The sequence below is a fragment of the Temnothorax longispinosus genome, chromosome 3, assembly GCF_030848805.1.
Source record: "Temnothorax longispinosus isolate EJ_2023e chromosome 3, Tlon_JGU_v1, whole genome shotgun sequence".
Classification (NCBI taxonomy): Eukaryota; Metazoa; Arthropoda; class Insecta; order Hymenoptera; family Formicidae; genus Temnothorax; species Temnothorax longispinosus.
The window spans coordinates 20,122,446-20,136,776 of record NC_092360.1 but is presented as its reverse complement, the minus strand read 5'-3'; the positions used below and the strand labels follow the sequence as shown (position 1 = coordinate 20,136,776).

At 31.4% G+C, this 14,331-nt stretch overlaps 2 long non-coding RNA genes across 2 annotated transcripts; both read left to right on the top strand.

Moving 5' to 3' along the window:
• Positions 1 to 784: 784 nt before the first annotated feature.
• LOC139810736 (uncharacterized) lies at positions 785 to 2,138 on the top strand. Its single transcript, XR_011731469.1, has 4 exons — positions 785 to 877; positions 1,018 to 1,207; positions 1,379 to 1,503; positions 1,841 to 2,138. It is a non-coding gene; the product is annotated as an uncharacterized lncRNA (long non-coding RNA).
• A 3,005-nt stretch (positions 2,139 to 5,143) lies between these two features.
• Positions 5,144 to 6,797, top strand: LOC139810620 (uncharacterized). Its single transcript, XR_011731451.1, has 5 exons — positions 5,144 to 5,466; positions 5,606 to 5,731; positions 5,868 to 5,988; positions 6,126 to 6,254; positions 6,684 to 6,797. It is a non-coding gene; the product is annotated as an uncharacterized lncRNA (long non-coding RNA).
• Positions 6,798 to 14,331: the final 7,534 nt, after the last annotated feature.

Here is a 14,331-nt window from a genome sequence, read left to right as displayed (position 1 = left end):
ATTTTAGAATAATGTTTCTGAAAGCTTAATCCAATACTTTAATAATTTAATAATAACTTTAATAATATTTTAAATATGTTGCAATAAAATTACTTGTATATGTTTTTTTTATTAAAAATATTACCATAGAACTTAAACTGTACTATACTTTCCTTTCTTCTGCGACAGCCACGATCTCCGCTCGAAAAATTCACCGGTCACCCATCCATAGTAATCATGCTCGTGGAGGCGGAAAAGGAAAAAAGAAGAAAGGAAAGGTTAGTTATTTAATCAATAAAATATCATTCAAGGAAGGTTGTATTGAATTTGCGATGATCGGTAATATTAGGATATTTATTCAATCATGGTGCTCGTATCATGAGATACTCAGGGTACTCCTGAATTGCTAGAGTATGAAAGTTATTGTATAGTAGTAAAGGAAGAGAAAATACTATATTAACTTAAGAGAAGGTTTATACAAATTTATAAGACTGTACTGACCTTGATTTGAGAGGAAAGGGTGAAGGGGGAAGATTAGGTACAATATTGGTTTACGATTGTTGCAAATATGCTTTTCCATTACATTTGTCTTTCCAAAACTTTAAATAAAGTTTTCTAATTCAATATGATGTATTTTGCACTTTATTAGCAATTTCCCGGGGTCTCTCATATTAGGAGCACACTTTTTCGATTTTTTCGAAAGCTCATTCTTTATTTTACATTTTTCTAATTTTCAAATAATTTATGTTAATATGTTTCAATATGCAAGATTTAATATTTCACAGTTTTATTCAATTAATAAGAGAAAGAGAACGGAAAAGAGAACAGGAGAGAAGAGATCTGAATAGAAAACGGAGAGAGAGGTACCGAGAAAGTATGGAAGATACAGAAGATTCCGGTAAAAAAATTTTTATATACAAAAAAATAGAAATAAGAATTTAAAAATAATTAAAAATATCATTTTTGCATTGTTTTATAAAAAGTGAATAAGTTTGAGGTAAAGTGAAAAATTTGACTATATATAATTAAAATTCAAAGATCAGGAAAAAGAACGCGAGAGAGGAGAACAGGAAAGAAGAGATCGGGAGAGAAGAGATCGAAAGAAAAGAGATTGTGAAAGAGAACGGAGAAAGAGGGACCGAGAAAATGTGGAAGAGGAAGAGAAAAGTGAAGATGAAGAACGACAACGAAGGATAGAGGCGGAAGAAAAAAGAAAAAGAAAGGAAAGGTTAGTACACTGTTATTTGTAAATTCCAAGATGTAAAGAAACTCAAGCATCAATTTTGATCCGAAATTCTTTTTGGATCTAAATCAATTTTGGATTATTTCAATAATATTAGAATATTTATTCAATCGTAACTGTGTAATAATTATAAATATATATATAATTGAAAAAAAGAGAACGAGAAAGAGAACGAGAGAGAAGAGATCGAGAGAGAAGAGATCGTAAAAGAAAACGGAGAGAGAGGGACCGAGAAAGTGTGGAAAATGGAGAGGAAAAGGAAAAAGATGCAGATGATTCCGGTAAAAAAATTTGTTATTTAAAAACATGAATATATAGTTATATAAATAAATAAATAAATAAATAAATAAATATATATATATATATATATATATATATATATATATATAAACATATACTAGAAAGAAGAATTTAAAAATAATTAAAAAGATCATTTTCGCATTACATTTTTTATAAAAAGTGATGAATAAGTTTGAAGTTAAGGGAATACTAAATCAAATAATAGAAAGAAGAACTTAAATAATTAAAAAGATCATTTTTGTATTGCATTTTTTTATAAAAAGTGAATAAGTTTGAAAAGAATATTAAATCAACATTTCTTTACCTTATCATTATAAGGACGCAAAGGACGTTGGGAAGAGAGAAGAAGAGCACGCAGAGGTGGTTGGGGAGAGAGAGGAAGAGGACCCAGAGGAAGTTGGGGACGGATAGGAAGAGGAAGAGGACGCCAAGGAGATTGGGCAGATTGGGCTGAAATTTGGGGAGGAAGAGGACGCAGAGGGGGTTGGAGAGCGAGAGGACGCAGAGGATCCCCTGTTTTTATATACTTAAATTTATATTTGAAATAAAAATTTAAAAGGTATGCAAAATTTTTTCTTTTTTTCTTCATCCTTATTATTTTCTTTGCGCTTTTTACTTTTCTCTACTTCATTCTCCGCTGCTTCTTTTTCCGCAGATTCTTTCTCCGCTGCTTAATACCAACTTTCTTTTAATGATACTCTATTCTATAATAATGATACTCATTATTGTCTTTGCGCTTTTTTACTTTTCTCTGCTTCATTCTCCGCTGCTTCTTTCTCTGCTGCTTTTTTCTCCGCAGCTTCTCTCTCCGCTGCTTAATACCAACTTTCTTTTAATGATACTCTATATAATACATGTATATTCATGTAACGCGGTAGTTTAACCTACCGCCTTTAAATCAACCACCCGACACACTCCTTATGTTTTGTCCTCAATAAGGATATTGAAACACAAATGAAGTCGTTTGAAGAAAAACGACGCCCGGGCGAAGCCCAGGTAACTAGCTAGTATTTTTATAAAAACGATTTTTTTTTAGCCTTTGCCGACCGATCGTCCGATGAAAATTAATCTCGTATTCAAATCTTGTTTTATATGTTTATTAAAAAATAACATATACTAAATATATAAAGTAAAACATGTACGTAATTATTACATCAACAATTTACAATATTATATATTAAAAAAGTGTTAATCTGTGTTCACAATTTTAATTTTTTTATTCTTTTTGTCGTCTTTATCATCTTCATCGTTTGCCTTACGCTTACTACTTTTTCCAGCCTCCTTCTTTTTGTTTTCTTCATCGTATTTATCGTTTTCCTTTCGCTTGCTACATTTGTTAGCCTCTATCTCATTACTACGTTCTTTCTCTGTTGCTTTTGAAATTCTTTATCCTCTTCACACTTTAGCTTATCATCACGATTTTTTTTCTCTGCTTGATCCTTTTTATAGGCTATCATGACATTTAACAGCAAATCGTCCAAACCGTCATCGAGTACTGAATATAACCATATATATCTTATAAATTATACAGACATATTTTATGTATGTACTAGCTGGTTATATACCCGGGCTTCGCCCAGGCGTCGTTTTTCTTCAAACGACTTCATTTGTGTTTCAATATCCTTATTGTGGACAAACATAATGCCAAATGCAAAAAATTTTTGCGAGATAACCAGGATGTCTTTGTCACGAGAGCTGACAAAGGTCAAGTTACGGTCATTAGGGGAGACTGGGACTGGTTGTTACACGGGTAGGTTGTTACAGTGCCAACGGTAGCTAAACCGAAAACGCTATAGTAACGTTAGAAAGAGATAAATGATCACGCCAGTGTCGGAAGACATACCGCACGAGCTAGTGGCGCTGGCGTTCTTGTGAGAGGAGCCCGGACAAGCAGCCGTCAAAAACGCAGGTTTGTCTATTGGTCTAGCACTTGTTATCTAAATAAGCAGAAATGTGTATGTTGTGGTATATACTCTCTAATTTCTTCTGTTTACAATCCCAGCCGGAATGCTAGCGTCTTTTCGACGTCTATAGATGTCGATAGATGTCGAATCGACATCTATAAGATGTCAATTCGACGTCTATAGACGTCGGCGTTTCGGCTGGGATAAACCTTACTTTTATAAACTTTACAAATATTTGTGTTTTAATATTTAATCTTAAAATTAAAACAATTTACCCCGTGTGGTGTAACAACCAGCCCCTGGTGTGGGATAAAAAGTTACATGTCTCTTTTTTCAGAATTTTTTGATTTATATAATTTCTAATGAGCGGTTAGATAAAATTATTATTAAATTTAAATCCCGATTAGTTACTGAATCTAGCAAGCCTAGATTCATTTATAAGAACAACATAATCAAAGAGTTGAGACACTTTATAGAAAAAATGTCACAATCAGCCCCGGTCTCCCCTATGGACAGAGATGATATCTCGAGAAAATGACTGAATTGGTTGCTGAATTGACAAATTGACGGGGATGTTCTTGCAGTTTTCAATAACTATCATCCGCGTCTAAAAGTCACACATGAAATAGAAGTTAACGGGGCTATCCCCTTTCTAGATGTTCGAATTATCAGAAACAATAATAGACTTTTGACTAATTGGCACAGAAAACCTACGTTTTCGGGCCGTTATGTCTATTATTTCTCCGATCATGCATCCACTGAGGTACAAAAATAACACAATTACAAGCCTAGTTGACCACGCAATTTTACTTTCGGATAAATAATTTCATAATTCTAACATTAAAGGACATCCTTATAAATAACTGCTTCCCTAAAAATTTTATCGACAAGCAAATTAACAAGAGACTAAAAGAGCTAAACTATCGCAAGGACATCATCGACTCGAGTAATGTCAGCAGTACTTTCGATGCCCGGAGACATATAGTGTTTCCTTATGTTAAGGGTTTAAGCGAGAATATTCGCCGTACTGTGAATCGATGTGGCTTGGAGGTCCTTCACACGATTCCCAAAAAACTCGACTCAATTATAAGGCGTGGCAAGGACAAACTGGACAACATGAAGGAAACAGGTGTGGTGTATAAAATCGATTGCAACGATTGTAATGCGTCCTACATAGAACAAACATTAAGACACTTGAAAACTCGTGTGAAGGAGCATCTGAGTGACATTATGTATTATGTATATAGCACCAACCTAATTTTTGACATATTGTACAATTTTTCATAAGAACATTCTATCATTTTAGACCGTTTTAATTGGTGACCGTATGCGTTTTATGTCTATAAACGCGAAGACAACCTCTATTATAAATTATATCTTAGGAAAAACGTCTCTTTCAGGCGACGTATACATATAAACAATAAATAAGTGAAACACGACGGATATAATATACAATCAAATTAACGTACAAAATATCATAAGTTTAATTAGGAGATACTCCACTTTACGGTCAGGACAAAATTTTGATAACCTATAAAATTATTCGTATGAATATATATACATTTCTTCATCTCAACTAAAGGTAGCTAGAATAGAACAATTACGTTCAAATAGCGCTTCACCCTAACTTAATTTTATATTATATATCGTGTTTCACTTATCTATTAATTACATATTTAGTCTAGACATTAATTGCTTGACATTAGCATTACAGAAATTCGAGGTATAAAACATTCTCTCTCTCTATCTCTTTCTTTTTCTTCCTCCTACTCACTCTCACTTACAAAATTTTACTCTATTACGGTTTACGTCAATAAGATCATAATAGCATTAAGTAATACATACAGTAGTTGTAGTATTATAATAATTATTATCTTTTTCTACTTTTAATCACACCACTTGTCTATACAGACCAAGCACTTCAAGTTTAGCGGATGATAATATGGATCCTTCTGCACACTGTCAAAGTCAAGATACATCTGGTTTGATCGTTCAATCATTTATTAAAGAAACGACAGAAAAAACAGACGCACTTAATGAGTAATTATTCGATTTTCTTATATCACGCAATAAGTATAATAATATCTTGATATTTAAATTTTTACTTTTTTGCGAGAGTAATTTACATCGTTAATATTTTAAATAATGCCATTTTTAATTGCACTGTTTTTTAATGCAGACCAAACACTTCAAGTTCAACGGGTCGCGTAATGGATCCCAATGCAGAACTTCAAAGTCAGGAAACAATTGATTTGTCTCTACAATCATGTGAACAATCGAGAGAAGAAACAAGAGCATGTGATGAGTAATTTTTCGTTTGTTTATATAATACAATATAATGACAACTTACTAATAAAATATTTACTTTTCTGCAAAAGAATATTTTATAATGTTAATATTTAAAATAATTTCATTTCTAATTGCACCGTATTTCAATGCAGATCAAGCACTTCAAGATTAGCGGATTATATGGATCCTACTGCAAAACATCAAAGTGGAGAACTATCTGGTTTGTCCGTTCAATCATTTAAAGAAACGACAGAAAGAACAGGCTCTTAATGAGTAATTATTTGTTTTGCTTATATCATACAATATAATGATATCTTTATATTTAAATATTTACTTTTTTGCAAAAAAATAACTTACAACGTTAATGTTTTAAATATCCCCATTTTTAATTACTTCATATTTCTATGCAGACCAGGCACTTCAATTGCAACGGGTTATAATACGAATCTTATCGTAGAATGTCAAAGTCAGGAAACAGTTGATTTGGATCCTCAAACATATAAACAATCGAGAAAGGATACAAGGACATGTGATAGTAGGTAATTATTTGACATTGTCATGACAAATCGACCATTGGCTTTTTGATCAGATTAGTCATCAAGGCTTTTCGACCGTGGTTTTTGGTCTTTTTAAATTGATGTAATTTTGATGTTTATATATAATACATTAAAATAGAGTTGCTCCTTAATTTGATTGATATCATATCGGTGTTTCATTTATCTATTATAATCACAAATTCAGTCTAGACATTAATTGCTTGACATTAGCATTACAGAAATTATAGGTGTAAAACATTCTCTCCCTATCTCTTTCTTTTTCTTCCTCCTACTCACTCTCACTTACAAAACTTTACTCCATTACTGTTCACCGTCAATAAGTACATAATAGCATTAAGTAATATGTACAGTTGTAGAATTTTAATAATTATTACTTTAAAAAAATTTTAATTACACTACTTTTCTATGCAGACCAAGCACTTCAAGTTTAGCGGATAATGGTATAGATCCTTCTGCAAGCCGTCAAGATACATCTGATTTCCCCATACAATCACTTAAAGAAGCGATAGAAAAAACAGGCACACTTGATAAGTAATTATTCGTATTGTTTATATCATACAATATAATAATATCTTGATACTTAAATATTTACCCTTTTGCAAAAGAATGATTTATAACATTAATTTAAATAATTCCATTTTTAATTGCACCGTATTTTAATGCAGAGCAAGCACCTTAAGTTCAACAGCTTATATTATGGATTTATCTACAGGAGAATATATTCCTGATATGCGTCAAAATCAAGAACAAGTATCATCTGGTTTACCCGTTCAATCATTTAAAGAAACGGCAGAAAATACAGGAGTACTTGATGAGTAATTATTTGTTTAGTTTATATAGTATAATGTAATGATATCCAAATAGTTAAATATTGACTTTTCTGCACATGTATATTTTACAACTGTAATATTTTAAAAATAATTACTCTTTTCTTTTTACTTTTAATCACATCACGTTTCTACACAGACCGAGCACTTCAAGTTCAGTGGATTATGTTATGGATCCTTCTGCAGAACATCAAAGTGGAGAACAACCTGTTTTGCCTGTTCAATCATTTGAACAAATGACAGAAGAAACTAGCGCACTTCACACATTCGTGTATTGATTTTATTATACAATTTAATAAATACCCAACTAGTTAAATATTGATGTTTCTATACAAATATATAACGTACACATCACATTTCTATGCAGACCAAGCAGACCTTCAACTTTAGCGGATTATAGTATGGATCCTTCCGCAGCACGTCAAAGTCAAGAATACCGTGTTTGCCTGTTTACTCATTTAAACTTTAAACAAATAACAGTAAAAGAAACAGTCGCACTTGATGAGTAATTGTACGTTTTGCTTATATCATATACAATAAAATGATAGCCCCCATCTAATATTCAAATATTTACTTTTTTCAAAGATAATTTATAACTGCAATATTTTAAACAATTTAATTTGCCTACTTTTTAATCACACAACTGTCAAAATATACAATGACAGCTGCAAATGAAGTAAGCGCAGCAAGAGAACCAATCGGCATCGCAGAAAAGTGACAACAATACCTACGACATGCCCTTTTAGAAGAGGATACACGACTTTTAAATTTTAGCGTAATTAAAACGTCTAATAATGCATGTTTTATTTTTAATCATGCCGTATTCGAATTTACAGAAATGTTTCGAGTTCTTGAAAATCAGTGGTCTCTCTTACGGATTTCGATTCCATTGTGTCATAGCATATATTAGAGTCGGAAATTATCTGTAATCAAGAAAAACCGTACGTAGGCATCGCTTAAACAACCAAGAAAATAAAGAAGCGTTTTAATGAGTAATTATTCGCTTTGCTTTTAACCTTTTTAACATTATGCAATTTATTCTATATAATATCATGTTTTTCTTTCCATTAGTAGCAATAAATTAAAAATTATTTTGATATACAGGATGTTGCAGGTCAGGTCAACAAAACTTTAGGGTTTTATAGGAAATTGAATTGGGAACAAAAAAGTTTCTATAAACGTAGGTTCGGAAACGCTTCGTTAAAAAGTTATAAGTAATAACAATTTTAAAAATCACGTTTTTTTGATGATTTTAGAGACATTACTAATCGGACGCAATACGTAAAGGTGTGTCGAACGTTATAAAGTCTTATCGGAATGAGCCGACGAGTGCCCCTTTCGCCTCAAATATCAGTCATCTCTCGTAGAAAATCTCGGTCTATATATTTTATATGTCTGTGATATATACACACATTTATATTTGTTTGATAATAGCAGAAAAATTCAAAAACATAAGAATCAATAAGAAAAAGCTATTTTATGACTTTATTTTAAAAATTATTTTACAACATAAATTTTTTCAACAATGTTTATATTTTTAAACAATATCAAAGCGATTAAATAAATTACTAATATTTACAATAAATTAATGAATGCCAGTCAATCGACATTATCATCAGTGAAACCTTCGTCATAATATACGTTTTGGCGCGTGTTATCAAAATCCAATTCTGGACCTGTTTGAGATACCAGTTCAATAATGCCTCTGTAACATACCAACACAGAAAAATTCATCGTACCTTTATAATGATTATAATTATTAATATTAATATTCATTTGCAAGAAATAATTGCGTAAATAGTAAATATATATGCAAATTTACTTTAATAAGTCCCCTTCAAAAGTTGACCAAGAGACTGTTGCTGGATTCGTAACCTTATATTCCAATAAACTATTCAGAGCGTAAAAAAAAAACTGTTTTTAATTACGCTGACAATACATTGAAGATGGGTAAGTGTCAGCATAAACTAGAAAGACTTTTTAAAATAAGAAATTAATGTTTTGTGTTTTCAAAATTTGAAAAAATACCGCCGGCATTAGCGTTACCCAAAGCGTACCACGAGACCACGAGGAGGTTGCCCGGTTGGATTTACGCTTCGTTATGCGTACGTGTGTGTGTGTGTGCGTGTATGTGCATGCGTGCGTGCGCACGCGCGCGCGCGCGCGTGTGTGTGTCTGTGTATGTGTGAATGTGTGAACGCGCGCGCGCGTACGTGCGTGCGTGCGTACATGCATGCGTATGTGGATGAGTGGATGGATGGTCGTAGGTGGTAAAATAAATTTAATAATGTGTGTTCCCGCTTCTATTCAATATGACCTTTCGTAATCGGTTTTGCATATTGATACAACGCAGTATCAAGACTCATTGGCGGATGCAATGAGTCCTGATTTGAATCCAATCGAGCATATTTGGGACATGTTAGGGCAAAGATTGCGCGAAAATTATCGTAATATTCCCGATTTGGCTTTGCTTGCCAGAACCCTTCAAGAAATTTGGCAGCAAATCCCTCAAATAGCGATACAGCGTTGTATCAATATGCGAAACCGATAAGCGTAAATCCAACCGGGCAACCTCCTCGTGGTCCTCTTTGGGTAACGCTAATGCCGGCGGTATTTTTTCAAATTTCGAAAACACAATACATTAATTTCTTATTAAAAAAGTCTTTCTAGCCTATGCTGACACTTACTCATCTTCAATGTATTGTCAGTGTAATTGAAAACAGTTTTTTAACGTCCGCCAAACGTTATTTTTAATTTTTTTCCTTTGATTTTTACTGAAATTAAGCAATTTCACAATTTTTTGTACGTTTTGCCTCGTAAAACCATAGTGGCCACCATGAAGAAAATTTCAGAGCTATTTGGCAAATTTTTTTTAAATGTAGGATACTTAAAAGTACAAAAAAACGTAAAGAATAAATTTTTGTTGTTGTTCTGCACAATTGTTTTTTGGATCTAAATAAGAAAGTAAAAAATTGCAAATTTTTACGATATTTTTACTCACTTGTAATGTATCCAAAAATCTTTATGAAAAAATTAACGATTATACCACTTGATAGAGCAAAGTTTTAGCTTTAAGAATCCATTTTGCGAATTGCGGTACGATGATTTTTAACGGAGTTATGAGCAATCAAAGTCAAAATACTCATTTCTTATTCAATTCGCGATAACTCAGTAACAAAAAACCGTAGAAACATTTTCAAAAAAAGATTTTGTAGGGAAAACTTCGAGCTTTTACATTGAAAAGTCAAAAAATTTTGCAGGATTTTTTTGGGCACGTGACAGGCCCACAAAGTGAAAAGAAAATTTTCCATTTTGTCCAGCTCGTGATTTTCTATATGTAAAAATTGCCAAACTCACAGAAACTAAAAGAAAATAGTGATCTTCTGAAAGTAGAGATTTCAAGCTTTGAAACCCTTTTTTAAAACTTAAATTTCGTTCATTTTTACGAAGATACAGCTGCTCTGCCTAGTTTTTAAGAAAATTTAAGTGTTTCTTTAATTTTTGTGAAGAGTGTAGTTATTATTTATAATTTCACTATCAGAAAACGTGGAAAATTTGCAAATTTATTGAAATGTATAAAGTAACCTTAAAAATTAACTTTACAAATTCTTATTTTTATGGAATAATAAAAAGTGACTGCGTTAGCGTTTTATAAAGTAATGCGTTATTTCTCTTTTTTGATTGAAATACATTTTCGTTAAAAAATAATATTTTTTTAAATTGTTAACAATTAAGAAAAAAATAAAGAAATTTAATTAAGACTTAATTTTGTCATTTAGAACTTAATTAAAAATTACAGAATGCAATTAGTATCACTTATATAATCATACTTTATTGTCACAAAAGAGATGCTTGATTTGTTAATAATTTTACCTGATTTAATGACCGAATTATTCAATTATATTTTTCGGGTAGGAACAATCATCTCCAAATATGATCATTGGCTAAGCCACCTTGGGTATAGAAATTTTGGAAGATGAGACAAATGCAATTGATGCGGTCATATTACCAACGTGCTTCGATAACTGCAGCCTTACCACCGGTATTGCGATGGCTATCAAAAGATGTAGACCAGATATAATAATTATTGTATAAGTGAGCAATTGCATTTTCATATTAGTAAATTATAAAATGTTATTTTCTATTTCAATCCAATGAGCTATAATTTATGTAAAAAAAAGCTGCATCCTGGATAGAAATTGAAATTCATGAAAACTTTACGTGTAATCTCCATTTTTAGAAGGTCCGACCTGCAACATCTAATCCTTTAATCGATTTCGTTAGAAGCAAGACGATGTCCGATTATGAACTGGATATTCTAATGGCGAAATATGTGTGGTATGCCAGTGATGATATAGAAATTGTGAGAAGATTGTTTGATATGACTATTAAGGTACAGGATGAGCATGTTAACTCTGCGACCAAATTTCTGTCACGAAATGCAAACGTAGTCGATTATAATGCAGCGATTGGTTTAGCTTCGGTTTTATCCGGTCAAGTCAATAATATGATGGCAAAAAGAAAAAGGTAACCGCTGTCATATATAAATGTAACAAATTTCTTTAAAATTCGTTAATTAAGTAATGACGCATTTTAAGTATTTTATGACCATAAAATACGCACTATCTTGTTTGTATTTAATAATGTTGTAATTTAGTGTAGCAATATATTATATCTATTATTACATTATTTAATAACATCATAATTTTTTTTGTGCGCGCCAGGAAACAATTGCTAATATACCTGTATTCGACAAAATAGACGTGTTTGTTGAACCCGTGGTGAATAATCCAAGTTTCGAGCCTCGTGCTGGCCCCTTACACGCTTGAATAGGCATCCTTATATTTCTAAATATATCATTGACAGAAAGGAATTTTAAGATACTTTGCACATTTATACTCTGGAAAATCTAGAACACAGTACAACTCAAGAAAGAGAGTACTTGTGGATGAAATTACAAAAAAAATAATAAGAAAAATATACATATTTCAACGACAATGCTTTTCAACGATATACCTAATACTGAATTTTACTAACATATCTTTATCTGTAGGCAGATATATCTATATTGTTATACAAAAAGAGTGGTATAAACTTAAATTATATCGGTAATCAACGTCAAATATATATTATGTATACATATATACAAATATGTAGAAGAGAAATTGTTTAAGTGTGATATACACAGTAAATGATTTCTCGCACAGATATTGCTACTGATACATCATTGAGTAGTAATATTATTAAATCAATCAAATTTGCATATTTACATGCATGTTTCATGAAACTGCAATAGATGACGTACGTAAAAAACTAAGATATATAATAAGGCAGAATTATATTGTTGAATTTATGTATCTTGTTTTGTTCATGAATCGTCTTTTGTAACATTATAAACATGTATACCTTAGTACATTGTAAATATGTCACAAAATTGGATTAATTTGATAACATCGATACATGTATCATGTATGCAAATAAATATATTAATTTATTATAATATTTCATCAAATTCAATTAATTACAACAAATATACATTGATATTGTATATGTATATATAATATATAGACGTATATTTATGTATATTATTATATATTTTTCTGGATAACACTTTAAATCTGTTCCGCTTGATAATAACAAATTTTATTTCGAAAACGGAAGTAAAAATCTCGATGTTGTGTTTTAAATAAGTAATATTAAAAATGAAACAACAATAATTTCATTGTAATACCGATATAACAAGTAAATGATTCTGTTCTAATAAAGTTGATCAAAGAATTAAATATTGCAACTCCCTCAAGATGGACATATAAAGAAATCACTGTTTATACCAATCAATTTTTGTTTTAGTTATATTATTTGGTTATATAAAAATTAGGTTACGTATATAGGTATGTTTCTTAAACAATTTTAAATTCTTGCTTCAAATTCTGTGAGTAATCTGATATATGAAAAAATCTCTTTCATAAAATATGTTCCGTATCTTCGTGTTATTCGATTTCCAAGTATCATAATTTTTGTTTTTTACTTACTTTCGATATTTCAAGCGATTAAAGTCGACAATTGGTTATTATTTGCAAACAGTAGGCATTTGTAATTCTTTTTTATTTGGAAAAGACTCATATGCATGATGTCTGACTTCAGTCGATCGTCCATCGACTATCAGATATTGAGTTTATCATTTAATATAACATTAAGATAATTTTCAATGTTGATAATTATTTTAAAATTAATTAACCTTTTAGTTCATAATCCTCAGCATTTCTCTAATTCAAACAAATGTACAATTGATAGTAGTAGAGTGTACATGTACTTTCCTAGCATATGTAATACATGTTAAGGCTCCTGGGTAGTCACCGCGGCCATATTGGATTCTTACTATCGAGGCGAGGAAAACACCTAATTTTAAGTTGCGGTATTTTCCGAAATAAAAAGACATTTCAATAAAAAATCACGACAGATCGTTTCAGCACACTTCAAAAATTGACCGGATACTATCCTTTTCCCTCGACAATAAACAAACAGCCATAAAACAAAGCCTAAACATACGGAAAACAAGCCGTTTGACGACTATCGAAAGGAGTGGTGAATGTTCCTTCCGCATATATATTTCTTGCAAATCTTACCATACGGTCAATTTTACGAGTTTCACGAATACGTTAAACGTTAGAGCACAAGTACAGAGCGAATAATAAAGAAATATACCGCAACTTAAAATAAGGTTGTCAACATGTCACAAGACAGAATTCTCCATTGGAGAGAGTGAGAGGAGAGAGTTCTTATTTCTGCCGCGACGGTACGGCGCTACCGTCCACGCAGAGTTCTCGGCTCAGGGACCAGGAGCCTTAAAGAATTAAAAATGATACGTTCACGGAAATTATTTTTATTAGTTTTCCTTCCTTAGCATTCGCCATTTGGAAAACGAGCGTTTCTCTGGTATGATGTATTCTAAGATCATGTAAAATAAAAAAAATGTGTACCTTTTCTTTTAAAATTGTGTAATTTTCATGCTTGTATTATATGTAACTTTGAATACTTATTTCAGTGAGTAAAGCATAGACGGGTAGCGACATGAAACAAGTACATAATAACGCTTTACATTTCGCCCAGGCGAGAGGCTTAGTTTATCTTGATAAGATTATCTTCTTTTTTACTAAAACTTCAATTAAGTTAAAAGGTGGGAAAAGTTCAATTAAGTTAAAGTCAAAGGTGGGAAGTTTATTTTATAAAAA